A 20708-nucleotide genomic window follows, 5' to 3' on the forward strand; every position below is an offset into this window, starting at 1 on the left:
TATGTCTCCTTTTTTTGGTATTTTCAGGCAAATTCTTCTGCTAATTGGGGTTTAGTCCAATTCTGTATCCTTCCCTTCAAGGCTCAGGGGTCCACAATTATCTTCTGTGTCTGTGTTAATTGGTTTCCCTTTTCTTTGTTGAAGAGGGTCTGTGCAATCCTTCTGCCTAGTCCGCCATCTTGCCGGAACTGTGCCATCTCCTTTTTGAGAAGAGTCTGAAATGATGATTGGTTGCAATGAGCATCTGAAATAATGTTTGATGGGCTGACAAAGGAGGTGAAGTGGCCATAGGAAGCCAGACCCTGGATCTACTCATTTATTCATTCCATTAACATTTACTGACCACCTGGCACAGCCTGAGCTAGTCCCTGAAAACCAACAGTGAACAAGGTAGAGATAGCCCCTGCCTCTAGGGGAGTTTACCATGTAAAGTGGAAGCTGAATGTTAAATGATGTAAGTCCAATAAAGAAGTAAATAATTGGGATTAACTTTGCAAAGACAAACAAAAGATACCATGAGAAAAAAAAAAATAATAATAAGAGGAATCTCCTTAACTTTGGATAATAGGGAGGATCTGGGCAGACAGCCTAGGCCTTAGATATTGTTAGCCAGAGGAGAGTATTCCAGGAAAATGATGCAATATGACAATGGTCAGCATGGTCATCAAGGAATTGTGTGACCTGAGATAGTGAGCAAGGACAAGAAGGACATTAGAGGAGATGGAGAAGAGAGGCCAAGGCCAAATCACTCATGGACTTGGAGGCCAGGAAGAAGAAGATTTGAGACTTTATCCTGAGCTCAATGGGAAACCCCAAGGGGTGGGGATTAAAATGTCAACCCAGGTGGTGGAGTAGGTGGGTTACATGATTATGTTTGCCTTCCTGGAGCAGAAGGATTGAAAAAGCACAAGTGGACTGAGGGTACCAGAGATCAGGGTCTATTGCTCAAGGCATCTTAGCCCATCTAACCAACCTTGTCTTTCTCTTGCTTGTATCCTCAGGTGGAGGACCAGCAGTTGCATCCACTGGACATCAGTGCTTGTTTTTTGTGTGTGGGAAAATGAAGCTGCAGTGATGGAGTTTGGCTGTGCCATTGCAACAGTCATTTCCACGCATGTTGATCTCTGGTTCCAACTCTGACAGCAGAGTTGGAGACTTTTGTTTCAGGATTGACCACTAAAGATCCTTGCCCTCAGGAAAATGCTGAATGTCTCTGTCCTTCAGTGATGAATGACAGCTAAGTTTTTCTTGTTGTTGTTTGATTGTTTTGCTTTTTTACCTTCAGTATCTTTCGCATCTTTCTTTTTCTCCAGCCTCTCTGCTAGGCCCTGACCCCCTAAACCTGGCTTGCTGCAGAGGATTTTTACCTGTCCTCCTGTTTTTATAATCAGGACTTCCTTGAAATCTGACTCATCTCTCTAAATGAGCTTTCAAGACACAACTTTCTTAATTTTTCCCTTGGCTCATCATTGCAGAATGAATTTAGCTGAAATTCTTTCATTACATTCAAGTCTCCAAGGCACCTCTTCTTTTTCCTCTCCCTTGGATTATCAACTGAGCAGGACCACGTTAATCTGAGGCAATGGCTTTTGATCTCCTATCTCCTATCTTTTCTCATCTTACCCTCGTCATTGGAAAGGGCCTCTGGCTGGCAGAATGGAATGATTTTCACTTCTGTAAATGCCAAGAGCATATTCCTAGGCTATTGCCCACAAACTTTGATTGTTACCATTCCCATCCATCTATCCCACAAGTTTCATGAGGGCAGATTCTGTAGCTTATTCCTCACTGTCACCCCTCAGTATGCCCAATGATTTTGTGTTCACTGTTATGCTAAATGAAGGCAAGTATCTGTACTAGCCTGATGGGAACAGAAACAAGTTCTTCCAGTTCTGGAAGACATTCCTAGTTAGATCTATTCCCCCACCAGCCTTTTCCAATGATCTGCCTCTGATGAGTAAGAAGAGGTAATTTTTGTGCTATTAAATAAAAGCTCTCAAACTTGGTCATTCTTTTTTTCCCAAATTTTCCAAGAGTAACAGGCAAGTCATACAAGAAAGAAGGTGTCTTTTGGGGGAAAGGTACTTCCCTTCCCCCAAATCAACAGGAAAATCAGCAGGAAAAATATAATAATTAATTTATTATTATTATTATTATTATTATTATTTTGATCCAGTGTTTCTGAATGTCTGACTGAGTACCTTACTTTGGTAAGACTCACTCCACAACACACTCAGACACAGTAAGTAAACTGTTTTATGTTTTAATCTTCTAAGATTGGCCATATTGTTAGAGAAAGGAAGGTCTTGAGGGGATCAAGGAAGAGACAAGGTTGGAGAACAATGGCAGTTCTACAGGTAGGGGGGTCCTGTGCCAGCTGCTATGCTATGGTAGGCTCTCTGTAGGTGAGCTGGCACCACAAAGTAGAAAGTGCCACAACTCAGGAGTCACCATGAACTATACCAGGGTTCATGCTCACAAGACAGTGGTATCCCCAGCATCTCAACAGAACACTTCAGTTTAGGCAGTGGATTTTCCCATGATGACTGTGATGAGCCAAAACCAAAAGCCTTCCTATAAGTTTTTTTTCATTTTTTACCACACTTTTTTTTTTTTTTTTAATTTTGACTTGGGTGAAAATTTACACAGCAAATTCATATTCCATTCAACAATTCATACACAATTTGTTTCACAATATTGATTACAATCCTTGCAATGAAACAGCTCTTTCTCCACTTCCTCCTTGTGGTTACCTTTTTCCTGTGTATTTTCCTATGCATTCCTGCCCTCTGAGCTATCTCCCTGTGCAAATACTGCCCTTCTGATCTCCCATGGTTGATTACTCTAGGGAGTGTACCTACCTGGTATAAATGTTTACATTATACACCTGTCTATTGTTTGGCTAGAAGCTATAGGAATGAGTTCAATTCCAGGCCCAAAGGGTGACTAGGGGCCACAGTCTTATGGATTTCACCAGTCTCTATCAGACCAGTATGACTGGTCTTTTTCAAGATTTTCAGTTTTTTTCCACATTTTTCTTCCCATCTATCCCGAATCTCCTTTGATCTCTTTTTGAGTGGTTGACAGCGGTAGCCAGGCACCATCTAGTTCTTCTGGTTTCAGGTCACATAGGCTGAGGTTCACATGGTCCACTATCCCTTAGACTATTTGTTTCCATATGTCTTTGGTTTTCTTCATTATTCTTTGCTCTAGATGAGGAGACACCAATTGTTGCATCTTAGATGGCCATTTGCAAGCTTTTCAGAGCCAGTCAGTGCTCACAAAAGTCAGATGTAGAGCGATGTTTTTGTGTAGTACATTATGCCCCAGACCATGGTCCCAAGCCTGTGGATCCAGTGAGTCATTCCTTCTGGGTGTTTGGCTAAAAAGTTATCATAACTTTGTCTCATTAGCTCTATTATATATATGGACATTCTTATGTTGTTGTTGTTGTTGTTGTTATGTGCCGTCGAGTCGGCCCCGACTCATAGCGACCCCTCCTTTGGTTTCCGAGGCAGTATCACTATGAAAGTAGGATTGCCCAACCTTCCTTCCGAGGAGTACCTGGTGGGTTTGAACCGCCACCTGTCTGGTTAGCAGACAAGTGTCTTAGCCACTATGCTACCAGAGCTCCCGGACATTCTTATAGCACATACAAATATGTATGCATCTGCCAAATAAATATGTTTGTATGTGTCAAACTTACATAAGGTCACTGGTATATATTCCCTTTTGTCTAGACATACCTGATCATTTAGCCTGTCTACCTCTGTATCCAGCCATAGATTAATGTTTGTTATTACTGATAATGTAGTATTATGTATATGAAAGTGTTTATTTTCTGTACCTTTTGTGTACCTGTCTGTGTCTTCCTTTCCTTAGTGTTACTGTGTTGGTCACTCAATTTTGGTATACTGTCTTTCCCTTCACTCAGACCAATACTTGTCTCTTACCTATCTAGCAATTTTCTCCCTTCCCTTCCCATCCCTGGTAACCAACAACAAAAGTTTCCTTCCATATGTAAACCTTTCCTTGACTTTTTACAATAGTGGACTGACACAATATTTGTTCTTCTATAATTGACTTACTTCACTCAGCATAATGTCTTTTAAGTTTATCCACATTATGAGAGGTTCTGCGGATTCTACATTATTCTTTAGTGTTGTATATTATTCCATGGAGCTCTAGTAGTATAGTGCCTAAGGTACTTGACTGCTAACCACAAGGCTGGTGGTTCAAACTCACCAGCCACTCCTCGGAAGGAAGGTTGGGCAATCTACTTCCGTAGTGATACTGCCTCGGAAACCCAAGGAGGGGTTGCTATGAGTCGGGTCTGACTCAATGACACATAACAACAGCAACAACAGTTATTCCATGTGTGTATGTACCATAGTTTGGTTATCCATTCCTCCATCGATGGGCACTTAGGTTGTTTACATCTCTTTGTGATGTAACGAACATAGGTGTGCATATATTTATTCGTGTCCTGGCTCTCACTTCTTTACAATATATAACTAGTAATGGGATAGCTGGATTAAATAGTATTTCTATTTGCAACTTTTTAAGGAATCACCATACTGTTTTCCACAGTGGTTGTATCATTTTATAGTCCCACCAGCACTGTATGAGAGTCCCAACCTCTGCACATCCTTACCAGCATTTGTTATTTTCTGTCTTGTTGAACTTTGGTGTTAATGCTGGGGTGAGATGGTATCTCATTGTTTTGATATACATCTCTTTAATGACTAATGATCATGAAAACTTCTTTATGTGTTTGTCACCTGAATATCTTCTTTGGTGAAGTGTCTGTTCATGTCATCTGCCCATTTTTTAATTGGATCATTTGTCTTTTTGTTGTTGAGGTGTTGGAGTTTTCTATCAATTTTAGAGACAAGTTCCTTGTCAAATATGTTGCTGAATATTTTTCTTCCCAAACTGTAGGTTTTCTTATTAATCTTTTGGAGAACTCTTTTGATGCACTTAAGAATTAGATATATCCTTTGGAGCAATCAGCCATAGGGCACCAGAGGGGCAACATTCTCAGGGAAGAAAAGCAGGACACACAGACATGGATAACTAAAAAGGGCAAGGGAGGGGGGTGGTTACTGGGAAAGGAGAGGAGGAGAGTGGGTAAAGGATAGGGATGGTAATTGGGGAGTGAAACCAAATGTACACAAAATGTTAAGAAAAAAAAAAAAGTGGTTTATAGCAAAAAAAAAAAAAAAAAGAACTTAATTTTTAGAAGCTCCCAGTCACCTAGTTTATCTTCTGTTGTTTGTGCAGTTTCAGTTATGTTTGGTTGTCTATTAATGCCATATAGTATGGCCCTAAGTTTGTCCCTACTTTTCTTTGAAGAACTTTAAGTTTTACATTTAAGTCTTTAATCCATCTGGTGTTAGCTTTTGTGTATGGTGTGAAGTATTCATCTTGTTTCATTTTTCTGCAAATGGATATCCAGCTTTGCCAGTACCATTTATTAAAGAGACTATCTTGTGCCCACCTAGTGGATTTTAACACTTTGTGAAGGATCATCTGACCACAGGTGGATGGATATATTTCTGGATTCTCAATTCTATTTCATTTGTCCATGTGCCTGTCTCTGTACCAATACCAGACTGTTTTGAATACTGTATAGTAGGTTTTGAGATCAAGGAGTGTGGGATCTCCTACTCTGTTCTTCAGTAGTGCTTTGCTTATCTAAGGGCTCTTTCCTTTCCATATAAACTTGTTGCTGTTGTTATGTGTCATCCAGTCCGACCTGACTCATAGTAACACCTCCTCAGGTTTTCGAGGCAGTATCACTGCAGAATAGATTGCCCAACCTTCCTTCCGAGGAGTGGCTGGTGGGTTAGTGATTGTTTTTCAATGTCCTTAAAGAATGCTGATGGAATCTGGATCCAGATTGCATTGAATATATAGATTGTTTTGGGGAGTACTGACATTTTCACAATGTTCAGTTTTCCTATTCATGAGCATGGCATGTTCTTCCATTTATGTAAATTTCTCTATTTAATAACTTTTTAAATTTGTGCATTGGGTGCAAATTTACAAAGCAAATTTGTTTTACATTCAACAGTTCATGTACATTTGATTTCACAGTCCTGATTACCATCCCCAGCCATAAAAACTCTCCTCCCCTCTCTTCCCTGTGACTATACCCTCCCTCTGCCCTTCTTATGCATGCATTCCTGTCTGTCTAGCTTTCCCTCTATGTGAATGCTGTCCCTCTGATGTCACATGGCTGGTTGGTCTCAGGGGTGCATCTCCCTAGAATAGGTGGGTGCATCTTCCTGGGGTAAGTGTTCTGCATGTAGGTCTTTCTGTTTGGCTGAGAGCCAATCCATGTAAATAAGTCTACTTCTATCCCCAAAGGGTAACCCAGGGCCACAGTCTTGAGGTTTCTACCAGTCTCTATCTGACCAGTAATTCTGGTCATTTTTGTGTTTTTTAATTTTGTCCTACATTTTTCTTCCCACTCTATCCAGGATTTCCAGTTTTGATTTCTTTCTGAGTGGTTGGCATTGGTAGCCAAAAACCGTCTAGTTCTTCTGGTCTCAAGGTTGTGAAGGCTGAGGTCCTCATGGTCCATCTTATCTTTGGATGAATTGTTTCCAGATGACTTTGATTTTCTTCACTTGTCTTTGCTCCAGAGGAGAGGAGATCAATAGTTGCATCTCAGATGGCTGCTTGAAAGCTTTTAAGACCCAGTTGCTACTCACCAAAATAGGATGCAGAACAAGATTTTTAGGTACTATGTCGTGCCAGTTGAGCATGATGTCCCCTAAGACTATGGTCCTTGGTCCTCAGGTACAGTGATTCTCTCTCACAAAGTGTGTGATTGTTTCTGAGAAGTTATTCCAACCTTATCTTCTGTTGCTTCTGTAATTCACGTGCCTAATTTTGTAGGACAACTGCATATGTAAGATTTTATTCAGCCAAACCTGTCCTTGGTCTAGGGTATATTCCTGTTCGCCTACCCCCAACTGATCTTCTCACCTGTCTATGCATTTATCCATGACCTGCTGTTTGATGCTAGTGGTAATGAGGTATTTGGTGTGTAATATATTTATGCAAATTTCTTATAGTTCCTTGAAGTAGTGTTTTGTAGTTTTCTTTGTATAGGTCTTTTGTGTCTCTGGTAAGATTTATTCCCAAGTATTTTATCTCAGAAACCCAAGGAGGGGTCGCTATGAGTTGGGGTCAACTCGACAATACATAACAACAACAATAACAACATTGTAAATGGTATTATTGATCCTTTCCAGAGATCTCTTTACTGCTGTTGAGGAATCCAACTGATTTTTGTATGCTGATGCTTTTCTCTAAGTTTTATGGAATCTGTGAGTTTCCTGGGATTTTGCTATAAAACTAGGGAGTCAGGGGCAAGCATCTCATTAACAATAACCAGTAGCAAAAAAGGTTTAATTTGATAAGGAAAAAACTAAAGGAGCATTTCTTACACCCAAACACTGTAGGGGAAATTCAAGGTTGTTACATGTGCACAGAAGTTTGGAGACTTCTGACTAAAGTCTTGCACCCACCTGAAGACAGCAATGCAGTTACTAGATGTTCTTTCTTCACCTAAGTTCAAATGGTCCTCATTATACCCATTACTTCATTGCTGTCGAGGCAATTCCAACTCATGGTGACCCTATAGGAAAGAGTAGAATTGTACCATAAGGTTTCTAAGACTGTAATATTTATGGAAGCTGACTGCCACATCTCTCATGAAGTGGCAGGTGGATTCAAACTTCTGATCTTTGGCTAGGAGCTGAGCACTTAACCACTGAGCAACCATGGCTCTGGTCCCCATTCTAGATGCCTCAAATGGCCTGGGATTAGCCAAAGCTGGACCTACATTTCCTTATGTGTGAGTGAGAGATTGGGAATATGGGAATCTCCAGGGGTCTTTCCTGGTACAATTATCCCACCCAGGGACTGCAGGTAGCCCCCATTTCCTGTACTATCCATCCCAGTCCTAGAATTAGGGAATACTGAGCACAAATTTGATATACATACTGGAATTTTCTTCCTCTTTGCCCTATTCTTAGGGAACACTATCAATTGAGCAATGGATTGGAGCTGAGAAATACCTCTATTCCTGAAGTCCAGATACCTATTTTTCATCAGGCTTTGTTTCTTTCAGCAACAATCATGCCAACCAGTGCTTCCTTTTAAAGGGAGAGGGCTACATAGACTTTTTATTTTGTTTTTCTTTTTCTTAGGCTGTGTAACAGAATTTGTAATAACCCCTTCCCCACTGTCAACTGGCCACTGACAATGGTCCCTTCCTTGGTAATGTGTCAAGGGGGCCAGTTCCATTCTCACTTGTTCTACTTGCAAATGGCTACAAATTCAGAGTGTGAGCCTGCTTTTGGTTGATTCATTCCCACCAAAAGGACTGAAAGGCTGTATTTATGTGCTACCTTCTCCAGATCTCTGAAAGATTCACAGGTCTTAAGTCTGTAGACTAACATTAAGTGGACATATCAAAAAGCATTGGCATATCATTAGCTGTGCAGAAAAAATACCGTTGGTGAAGTGTTTGGAAAACATAACAGTGACTTTTGAATGGCATGGCTTCCAACACAATAGACTTTGTTTGCAAACTTCACAAATACCTTTTCTAGAGATGAGGGACATCACAGCATCCTTAAATGTCATCACACATCACACATCCTAAAATGTCAAGTAAAAGAGGATTGATGCCACCCTGGACTTAATCTGGAAAATGTATTATGACAACTTGACAGACTTGAAGCAGTATTCTCCAAAAATTGTTTACAGACTCTACTGTCCTGCCTTTCTCCACACTCCTCTTTTTTTCAAACTCAATTCAAAAATAAATTAAGACTGACAACACCAAATGTTGGTGAGGATTTGGAGTACCAGGAACTCCCAGAGGATATGGAACAACAGGAACACTCTCATACATTTAAAATGTCACACCACTTTGGAAAAAAGTCTGACAGTTTCTTATGCAATTAAACATATCTCTTTCCTATGATCCATATTTAGCCCCTTAATCAAGAGATGTAAAACATGTCTGTTTAAAGACTTGTGTCAAATATACAAAGCACCCATAAACAAAAGAATGGATAAATACACTGTGTGTCAAAAACATAAATGCTCAGAGAAACACTAAAATTAGGGAAACATAATATACTTATTGTGAATAGATACTATCTGAATGGGACAGTGACATCCTGAATACATAAGGAAGACACTCCTAAGAAAAGACAGTGAAAATGGATTATATAGATCATTGTTATGCTAATTTCTCAGGAGATGGCACCAGTACACATGCAGGGTTTCATGTGGTTAGTGAAACAGAGTCAACACTAAGAACATGTCATATATTTTCCAATCAGACCCTGGGAATACCTTTTCCAGTCAGACCCTGGGGTTCTTATTTCTGGAACCTGAGTACACATAGATTATTCTCTAAAAGAGCCCGATGCCTAAGGCAAAATGATCTCTGCTAAACTACTTATAAGGTTATTGTTTGACTTGGAGGTGCCTTTAGAAAACAGTTACTTAAAGGCTCAAGGTTCAAAAGGATACCTAAAGACAGATAGCCTGGTGGGTCACCCCAATTCCATGAACCCAGAAATATGGATTGCAAGAGACTCAAAATGGTTTGTTCATATGGTATGTTCATACGATGGAACATCAAGTAGCAACAAAAACAAAATTACTGAAACATGCAACAATATGAATGAATCTGAAGACTTTAAGCTGAATAAAAGAAACTTTATACAAAAGAGTAGACATTGCATAATTGCATTTATGTGAAATTTTTAGATGGATAAAACCAACTTGATAATTTAAAAAAATGAAAACAGTGGTTACCTTGAGGGAAGTGAGGGCAGAGATACACTAGGAGGGGTCATAAGTGAATTCATGGGGTGATAGCAATGTTCTATATCTTGATACTCACTGCTATTGAGTTGACTTTGACTCAGAGTGACCCCCTCATAAGGTTCCCAAGGCTGTAAATCTTTATGGAAGCAGATTACCTCATCTTTCTACCTGGAGTGGCTGGTGGATTTGAACCACCAAACTTTTGGTTAGCAGTCAAATCCTCAACCACTATACCACCAGAGCTCTTTTATCTTTTATCTTGATAAGGCCTGTCAGAACTAAACAAATGTACATTTAAGACTTATCCATTTATTTAATATAAATTTTAAATCAAAGGAAAAAATCTGTAAACAAATATTAAACTTTACCTAATGATTTGCTTGCTGGAGTATTTTTAGGGATATATACTGTTGTCAGAGTCCCTGGGTGGTGCAAATAGTTCATACTTATGGCGGTTAACAAAAGTTGGAAGTTCAAGTCCACACAGAGGTGCTGGCAATCTACTTCCAAAAACTCAGCCATTAAAAACCTTATACAGTTCTACTCTGACACACATGGAATCATCATGAGTTAGAATCAACTCAAAGGCCAACTTTTTTTGTTTTTTTGGTACTTTTATCTACCATACTTTGAAATGAAAAATATGTGTACATGGCTCAATGGATCGATAGATGGATCATACACAGATGAATAGATGTGATAAAGTAAGGATAGTAGAATGTCAGGCTAGCATTTAGGTGGTAGATATATAATCACTGTCAAATTCTTTCAACTTTGTTGTATGTTTAAAACTTTTCATGATCAAATGTTACAAAAAAACCTTATTGTGTGGTGTTACAAAGGAAAAAGTGTTGCTTCTAACATTTTTTGAGCTTACAATTTAGTTAGGGAGATAGTGTTGTTGTTGTTGTTGTTGTTGTTATGTGCCGTCAAGTTGAACCAGACTCATAGCGACCACTCCTTGGGTTTCTGAAGCAGTGTCACTGTAGAAGTGGATTGCCCAACCTTCTTTTCAGGGAATGGCTGGTGGGTTTGAACTGTCAGCCAGCCTTCTGGTTAACAGTCAAATGCTTTACGCATTATGCTACTACAGGTCCCCTAGGGAGATACTATTGTTGTTATGTGCCGTGGAGTTGGACCCAACTCATAGTGACCCCTCCTTGGGTTTCCGAGGCAGTATCACTACTGAAATAGATTGCCCCATCTTCCTTCTGAGGAGTGGCTGGTGGGTTTGAACTGCCAGCCTTCTGGTTAGCAGTCAAGTGCCTTAGGCACTATACTACCAGAGCTCCTCCTAGGAAGATACTAACTAGTATGAAATCACACATTGGGCACTTACATATGACACATACTATCCTTCCTTTCTATCATTCAGTGCTAACTTGCCCAGGGTCACACAGTGAGTGGAACAGTACAAGAGCCCATGTATTAGAACACAGTGACTTGATTCTTTCTGTTCAGAGTAGAAAGCCTTCCATCTCCCACTCACTTACTATTGTTGTTGTTATGTGCCGTTGAGTCAGACCCGACTCATAGTGACCCCTCCTTGGGTTTCTGAAGCAGTATCACTACGGAAGTAGATTGCCCCATCTTCCTTCTGAGGAGTGGCTGGTGGGTTTGAACTGCCAGCCTTCTGTTTAGCAATCAAGTGCCTTAGGCACTAACCTACCAGAGCTTCCACTCACTTACTAGTCACTTAATTACCTTTGGCCCATCACTTCCCCTCTCTGGATCTGAGCTCTCTGTCTATAAAAATGAGAGGTCGCTGAAGTTATCCTTGTAGCTCTAACAGTATATGGTCTGAAGATATGTAATTTGAAAATTAGCATAAAGGACTGTACTTATAATTACCTTATGACAGGAAAAGGAAAGGGGCATCTTATTTCTGGTCTGTCACTTATTTGGGAAACTGTTTACTTCAGTGCAAACATATCCCCTAGTTTCCACTTAAACCCAAGGCCCCAAAAAGCAAGGATTAAATTACCCTGGAACTTGTGGTTTTTAATTTGCACATAAGAGAAAAAGGGCTTGTTGTTATGTTAATACTTCCATTATGAATCAAATTTAACCCAACTTGGGTGGTTCAAACCCACCAGCCACTTCTGGGAAGGAAGACTGGGCAATCTACTTCTATAAATATTTACCACTGTGGAAACCCAAAGGGGATCCTATGAGTTGGAATTAACTCCATGGCAGTGAGGTTTTTTTTTTTTTTTTTTTTTTCCTTTCTGCAAAATCCTTCAGAGGCAGGCTCTGGCTTCCTCTGACTCCCTGGCAGGGACTGCTGGCATGAGGGTTTCATACAAGCAGCAGGCCACATCCTTGCAGTGAGGCCAGTGTGTGACTAAGCAATCTGGATGTGTGGATAAAAATGTCACACAGGGCCAGGACAGATTCACTGCACGCCTGCAGAGATAACAGCTTTTTCCTTTTATTCTTCTCAGGCCTCAGCTCTCTGAAGATTGGTTACAGATGATGGCTGGTTGGGGGCATATTCACCAAGGACAAAACAAGTCAGATTATAATTTGGAGACATCTTTCCAGGGGTACATTGAGTTTGATTTAAAGCTTGTGGGAGAAAGGACAGGAAGTACCAGTTATCTGTAGATACCCACCTCCCTTCCCCCAACCTGTGAAAATGCAAGAGGTTATATATCACCATTTTTTATTCCCCCAGCAGGAGAATGGGTTTGCTTTAAGCTGGGATTTCTCAACAGCAGCACTATTGGCATTTTGGACAGGGTAATTCTTTGTTGTGGGGCTGTCCTGTGCACTGTAGGATGTTTAGTAGCATCTCTGGCCTCTACCCAGTAGAAGTCAATAGTACTTCCCTAGTCGTTTGTTGTGTTGTTATGTGCCGTCGAGTCGGACCCGACTCAGACTCATAGCCACCCCTCCTTGGGTTTCCAAGGCAGTATCACTATGGAAGTAGATTGCCCTATCTTCCTTCTGAGGAATGGCCGGTGGGTTTGAACCACCAGCCTTCTGGTTAGCAGTCAAGTGTCTTAAGTACTACGCTACCAGAACTCCCTAGTCGTGATAACCAAAAATATCTCTAGACATTGTCAGTTGTCCCTAGAGACTCAAATTCACCTCCAGCTGAGGAGCACTGCTCTAAATCAGCCTCACTGGCAGCCAAGTTAAACTTTTATACAAAGGCTGGGTAAGGTGACGGAAATAGCCTGTCAGCCTCACAGCCTGACCTCAGATATCAGTGAAGAAAGCTCAGTCTTCCACATAATGAGATCAGGTCAGCACATAATTTTATAATTAATACTATTATGGGTGGAGCAAACAGTGAATACACTTGGCTGCTAATTGAAAGGGTGGCGGTTTGAACCCACTCACAGGCACCTCAGAAGAAAGACCTGGTTATCTATTTCTGAAAAATCAGCCGTTGAAAACCCTGTGAGCGCAGTTCATTTTGACACAAAGAGTCACCATGAGTCAGAATCTACTTGATGGCAACTGGTTTTACTGGTGTGACATAGTTTCCTCAGGATGCCAGGCCTACCTGGTCACCCACAGAGTCATGGTAATGGTGATAAACTAATTTTCAGGCACTCTCTCCTCCTTGCTCCAGCCTCCTGGAAACTTCCCAATAGCATTTCATGGAGTATCAGGGAGGCCTCACATGTACTCACAGGCAAGTTCATTTGGCCACTGTGTATTAACTGCCACATACAGTTATCCCTTTTACCATGTCCAGTGAATGCCACTCTCATGTCCATACCTCTCTGTCATCTCTGGCCAGGCAAGCCTGTACTTTTACATTGAAAATGGCAGTTTCTCACAATCACTGCCACTACCTCCCCGAGCTCACCTGAGGGTCTCCACTATCATCCTAGAGCTCTCAAGAAACTAAAGCCATGTAGTAGTCTGGCTTGACATAAGGGGACATGCCTTTGCCTATTTTATTTATTACACTACCTTAAAGAGGCTACACATATTTGGTTTTGTTTGTTATTTTATATATAGCAATACAGCACTTTCTGTATTTGCTGACAGCATCCCTCTCCCCTAAAATCCAGACACGAGTCCATGGGGTGAGGCTGAGCTCAAGATGCCTGTAGTGGCAGCCACCATACAGTGCTCACATGGAGTATTGTACCCCTCTCTGATTTTGTGGCCTTGTTAACTGCAAGAGGCTGTCAGAGCCTACCTCCCGGCCTCAGGAGGTGTGCTTCTCCATAAAGAGCTATAGTGCCTTGAGCAGAAAGACTTTTGTGTGACCTTCCCTTTTATACCCCAGCTTAGTGTTCTGCTAAGACCCCCACCTCACTTATAATAGAGAAATTGTGAACTCAAGAGAGCTACCCCACAGCCTTGAGGATCTGCTGTGAGTTAGTCATTGCACTAAATAAAGCCTCAGCGTAGGATGTGCCCAAGCAGAAATATGAATCTCATCTATTTGACACTCCTGAAGAATCTCCATCCTTTATTTAGAGTGGATATTTATCATATTCCCTCAAATATTTATGAATTAATTTTAATCTCACGATAAAATAAAATATGATATTCAACAAGAAATCACTAATAAACCTTCCATTATGCATCACTGTTGACACACTGTTAATTTCGTTCTAATCACACAATCTTACTACTGAAACACTGACATCTGTGTAGTAATAATTCAAAATGCTCCAGTTGTAGGGGATCAGAAAAACAGCACAAAATAAGCCAGCAGTGAAGCTCAGTGAAAAAAAAAGAACTAGAAATTGCAACAGCTGGTTACCAGCTCAGGTTTGGTTTGGTGAAGTATGCAAAAGTATCAAGTGGTATCAACAGCAGCTAGAACTAACCTTTGGTTTAAAAGGAAAAGTGATTTTTCCTGTGTGCCTAAAGCTCCCATTGGGCTCACCTAGATAAATAACTAATTAACTCACTGCCATTGAGTCAGATCTGACTCATAGAGACCTCTCCTTCGGTTTCCGAGGTGTTATCACTACAAAAGTTGATGGCCTAATCTTCCGAGGAGTGGCTGGTGGGTTTGAACCACCAGCCTTCTGGTTAGGAGTCAAATGCCTTAGGCACTACACCACCAGAGCTCCCTCCTAGATAAATAGGTTCCCTAAAGCTCTAGGTATCTTTAACAATTGTATAGCTAGTGAGAGATTTTGAAGATTTATCAAGATGATGCAAGGAAAGTGCTCAGCACAGTCCCTGGCACATTGCTTAGTAAATGCTGTTTAAAAAATTAGTTTCTATTCCTTTGAAGGAGACTTGGGTGCAAATAGTTAATGTGCTTGACTCCTAATCAAAAGAATGGAGGTTCTACATTCAGAACACCTACCCCAGGGTGCGGCATCCACCTACCCTAAGGAGATGCACCCCTTAGATCAATCAGCCTTGAGACATCAGAGGGGCAGCGTTCACTTAGAGGGAAATCTGGACAGACAGGAATGCATAGATAAGAAGGACACGGGGGGGGGGGCATGGTCACAGGGAGGAGAGGGGAGGAGAATTTTTTATGGTTGGGGTTGGGAATTGGGACTTGAAGTCACATGTGCATGAACTGTTGTATGTACAACAAATGTGCTTTGTATATTTGCACCCCCAAGCACTGTTAAAAAAAAAAAAAGAATGGAAGTTTGAGTCCACCCAGAGGTGCCTAAGAAGAAAGGCCTGGCAATCTACTTTTAAAAAATCAACCATTCAAAACCCTGTAGAGCACAGGACTACCTTGAATTGAAGTCAATGCAGCAACAACTGTTTTTATTTCTTTTCAAATGTACATTGAGGCACAGTGTGGTATGTTCTTGTTGTTATGTGCCATGGAGTTGGACCCAATTCATAGCGACCCCTCCTTGGGTTTCCAAGGCGGTATCACTACTGAAGTAGATTGCCCAACCTTCCTTCCAAGGAGTGGCTGGTATAGGGGAAAGAAAATGGGCTTTGGAGTCATAACAATTGTGACCCAGAGACACTGCTTAATAGTTACGTGACATCCTTAAGTTGTCCTTGGACCTTCAGCTTTTTCATCTGTAAAATGGAGACACCATCCTCTATTTCAAATAATTGTGGAGATTGAATGAGATAATAAAATGCCTAGTGGTGTTCCTAAATCATTCAGCAGCACGTTGAAGTAATAAGAATTAACAACTACAGATCAGCATAGTGCCTAAGGCATCTGACTGCTAACCAGAAGGCTGGCAGTTCGAACTCACCAGCCATTCCTCAGAAGGAAGACTGGGAAATCTACTTCCATAGAGATACTGCCTCAGAAACCCAAGGAGGGGTCACTATGAGTTGGGATAAACTCTACGGCAGTGAGTTTGGATCACAGACTATATGCCAGATCTTTGTAAGCAGGTTCTTTCAAGATATCTATATGGAAAATAAGGAAGATTGCAACTCTGACAGGTTAAGTAACTTGCCCATTACCATATGACTAATAGCTATTCATTTTTCAATTGAAGCTATATTAGTGTGATGCCAAAGCTTATGGACTTAATCATTTGCCATATTGGCATGTCACTTTGTTGTACAGCTTTCTCCATTAATTCTCAAAAATGTAGGATTAGAGAATCCAGATAAAGGTGGTTCATGCAGGGTGAATGAAGCAGGAATTGGGAGAGTAAGAAGTTAAGGGTACTAAGGAGTTCTCTGTTGAAATGGCTGCCTGTGAAATGGCATGTGTGTGTGTGGCAGTGTGGTAGTGTGGCAGTGTATGGGGCTGGGGCGGGGGACAGATGTTAGGAAGCAGGTATGAAACCAAAAGGGAGGGATGAGGGATGGACTGAAGAATTTGAGCAGGTCCAATGATTACTCGTCAAGATGAAATCTGCAATATTCACCCAAGGGGTCTGCTCTGCAAACAGCTATTGATCTAATGGCTTCTAAGGGTTCCTAAAAGAGAAATGGAGCAAAAGTACCCTGTGTGGTAACAAGCCTTGATTCTAACAGCTGTATGATACTGTTGTAATGAAACTGCACCAGGAGGAAGAAAGCCAGAGAAATCCTAGCATGACTTAACTCTACAGAGTTCCTTCTCTTGAAACTTTGATGGCTGAAGAAGAATGCAAGGTGAAGGATCTTAAGATCACAGGAAAAATAGCATTTGGAGGACCAAGGTCAAAGAAAACCTTACGAATGCCCTTATAAAATGTTCACAAAAAAAAAAAGAAAACATTCCATTAAAATAATACCAACTGCAATTAATACATTAAAAAAAAACAGTAAACAGGTACTAGACATGTATGTTTCATGGATAAACTTTTAATATTATCTTTCCTTGCAGTTTCAGAAAAATGCTTGGAAGTTCATTTTGTTTTGTTGTAGATATCGTGTTTTTCCTATTTGATTTTTGATCTAAATATTTAATGCCTTTTTGATTACGTTCTTAACGCCTATATCCCTAGTGTTGTTGAGGTCCCGGAGACTGAGCCCTAAGCACCTGCCATCAGTATCCTGCTCCAGATTCGTGCATCTCAGTGCTCACTTCCCAATAGATGTCAAGGTGTAGCTCTGAGCCTCTGTTCACCTCCCACAGCTTTTTCCTCCCTCCCTAGTCTTCACCATAAAAACCTTCATTCCACTTCTCTTTTCTCTATTCCAAAATCCTAATTTCTTCCTTTCATGACTATACCCAATGGAAATGCTTCATATTCTATAACTGAAGTACTTGTGAATCTGCAAACATAAAACTGCATGCTTTAGTATTTCAAGCATAGGCTGTGCATGTGATTGGGGAGGGATTACAATCTAATGCTTTAGAGTCAATTTTTCTCTGGTAAAAAAGTTTCTCTCCAAATTCAGCTCAGGGCTGTCCAGTGAAATCATCCTCAGGTAACCCTCTGAAGGTCAATCCTGCTCAGTTGTCTTACTGAGGAGCCTCACCAAGACTACAACAGCTTGTTCATTAAAATGGTGTATGAAATTGATTGACAAGGCACTATTAATACATCCAAAAGACTGAAGGAACATTTCAGAGGAACCAATTAAAATAATAAGAGTGGACATTTTGTCCACAAATTAGCTAAAAATGTATACATTGTAACCAGTATTGGAGAAAGTGTGTAAAACGTAACACTGATATATAATCAGTGAGATCATAAGTTAGTACCTCCTTCCTGGAAAGACACTTGACAATATGTTTTAAGAGCTTTGAATCTTGATTTTATACTCACCAAGCAACTTCTAATTTTAATTTGGATTAATCTGTTTGTCTATTTTGGGAAGAGACAGCACCAGACATGACACTAAAAGAGTGATATTTTTCACCATAAATTTAAAAGTTGGCCTTATGAGTCTACTGCAGGCTGTGAGAGGTGGAATGATGTGAATCTGTTGCTACATGGCAGCTCTCCTATGGGGATTCTGGCAAAATTGAGCTTCTGAATCAGTAAGGTGAAGGCCAGTCCATGGACTAGAGTTAAATGGACAAAGTAAATGCCCTATAGTAAATGTCTCTTAACAGAAATGTAGTTGGCTATCCCTTTTCAACATCATTCTTTCAAAATGCAAGAGAGAACATAGATCCAATTTACTCTTTGGAAAGGATCTAAGAGAATGGTGTTTAATACTTGGATGGGAAGGAATGGCCTGAGAAAGCAAAGCAGAAGCATAAGAAAAAAAGGTAGGACCACAGTAACAAAAAAAAAAAAAAAACAAAAAAACTTGCTGCCATCCTGTGGATTCCAACTCATAGCAACCCCTCTTTGGGTTTCCAAGGTGGTATCTGTACAGAAGTAGATTGCCCAGTCTTCCTTCTGAGGAGTGGCTAGTGGGTTTGAACCTCCAGCCTTCTGGTTAGCAGTCAAACGCCTTAGGCATTACACCATCAGAGCTCTAGGACCACAGTGGACAATTTGATACAATATTGCTTTTCAAGCCTAGGATGAGTTGTTTATGGTATGGTGACAATAGAAGTGACACAATAACTAGTAAAGAATGTCTGCTTTTGAGATATATCTATATGGGATAAGATGAAAGTAGTAACTTGAAAGATTAGGTAGGAAACTTAAAGGACAGTGAGTTTATATTAATAGGGGAGAAACAATTCAGAAAAGGAGAGTGAGAATGGTTGCACAACTGGAAGAATTAATCAATGCCACTGAATTATATATGCAGAAATTGTTGAACTAGTATGTATTTTGCCATGTATATTAACAACAACAACAAATAGATTATATATTAAAAAGAAGTAACTCAAGAGTTCGAAGGCAATCAAACTGCTGAAATAAAGATGATTTTAGGAAAAGAAATCTGACCATACTTAGGATTGTGCTAAGATTGTGGAAGTTATATCCTTATTTTATATTTACCTGTAATCTTATAAGTTTTGAGTAAAAATTTATTTATGTTCTACTTGGATAATTAAAAAACTCAGCAACAATTTTGAAGCAATTATCAACAGATGGATAATAGTTTCTTCTTTCTCCTGTGCATATTTTTTAAACCCCCATTTGAAATTTAGATTTCAAATACACACACACACATAATGTCCCTGTTCTACTGCAATAATTATTATGTCATTTATTGAGTACTGCTTATGTGTCAAGTGCTCTGATAACATACATTATTTCATTAAATTTTAACAACTGTCCTGTAAGGTGAAGATGTCTTTTATCTATTTTCAGACAAGGAAACTGAGACTTGGAGAAGTTATGTACTTGGCCCGAATCATACATTAAAAGTAGGGAAGCCATGATTCAGGCTGATCTCAGTGACTCCAGGACCTGCAGTCATTGTTGTTATTTTCATTGTTGTTATTTGCCTGTAATACATTGTTGTTATTTGCCATCGAGTCGGCCCCGACTCATAGCGACCCCTCCTTGGGTTTCCAAGGCAGTATCACTACGGAAGTAGGATTGCCCAACCTTCCTTCCGAAGAGTGGTTGGTGGGTTTGAACCGCCAGCCTTCTGGTTAGCAGTCAAGTGCCTTAGGCACTATGCTACCAGAGCTCCTATGCTATAGAAATTTCTCTTCTTGTGCTATAGAAATTGTATTTTCTAGAATCTTTGCAATGAACATAAAAAATTGAAAAAGATTTATGCTCAGAAATGTTCATTTCATGGAGCACTGAAGCACTTGGCAGTTCTATCCTATGGGCAGTTCTACTTTGACCTATAGGGTCCTATGAGATAGAATTGACTGGAAAATGGGTTTGGTTTTTGGTTTAGATATGCACTGTACCATTATTTATAATCACTAAGGAATTTGGTGTGTACTGGTTAAGGTATTGGCTTCTAACCAGAAAGTTGGTACTTCTAACCCACCAGCTGTGCCATGGAAGAAAGATGAGGCAATCTGCTTCTGTAAAGATTTATAGCCTTGGAAACACAATGAAATCACTATGAGTCAGAATAGACTGTATGACAGTAAGTTTGTTTTTTTGGTTTGAAAGACTGGGGACATTGATAAATAAAGATACATGCTATGATAGACCCTTATGAAACTTTGAAAAAAAAAAAAAAATTTAGTGTCATGCAGGATGAATATTTGCCAAAATATTAAGTATAAAACAGAATATAAAAATACATACATAGTACTATCCAACTTCATGACTGTATAGTATGCAAATGAGAAACTAGAAGGAAAACAGCCTTGTCTAAACCTCTCAGACTGGCTTCATCCAGAGGGAATAGGATGACATAGCTGTTGCCTTATACAAAGGATTTTGGAATAATTTCTTATACACTATTTACTGGGAGGTTGAAGTGGAACAAAAGAGGGCACTATAGATGGTAATAACGAAGGGGGAGAATTCAAGGAGACATAAGGTAGAACCTCTTGGAAGTCATGAGGTTGTTGTTGTTGTTGTTAAGTGCCATCGAGTCGTTTCCGACCCATAGCGACCCCATGCACAGCAGAACGAAACACTGCCCGATCCCGCGCCAGC

This window comes from Orycteropus afer, unplaced genomic scaffold (genome assembly GCF_000298275.1).
Source record: "Orycteropus afer afer isolate SDZICR_OR568_19922 unplaced genomic scaffold, OryAfe1.0 scaffold00056, whole genome shotgun sequence".
NCBI classification, from domain to species: domain Eukaryota; kingdom Metazoa; phylum Chordata; class Mammalia; order Tubulidentata; family Orycteropodidae; genus Orycteropus; species Orycteropus afer.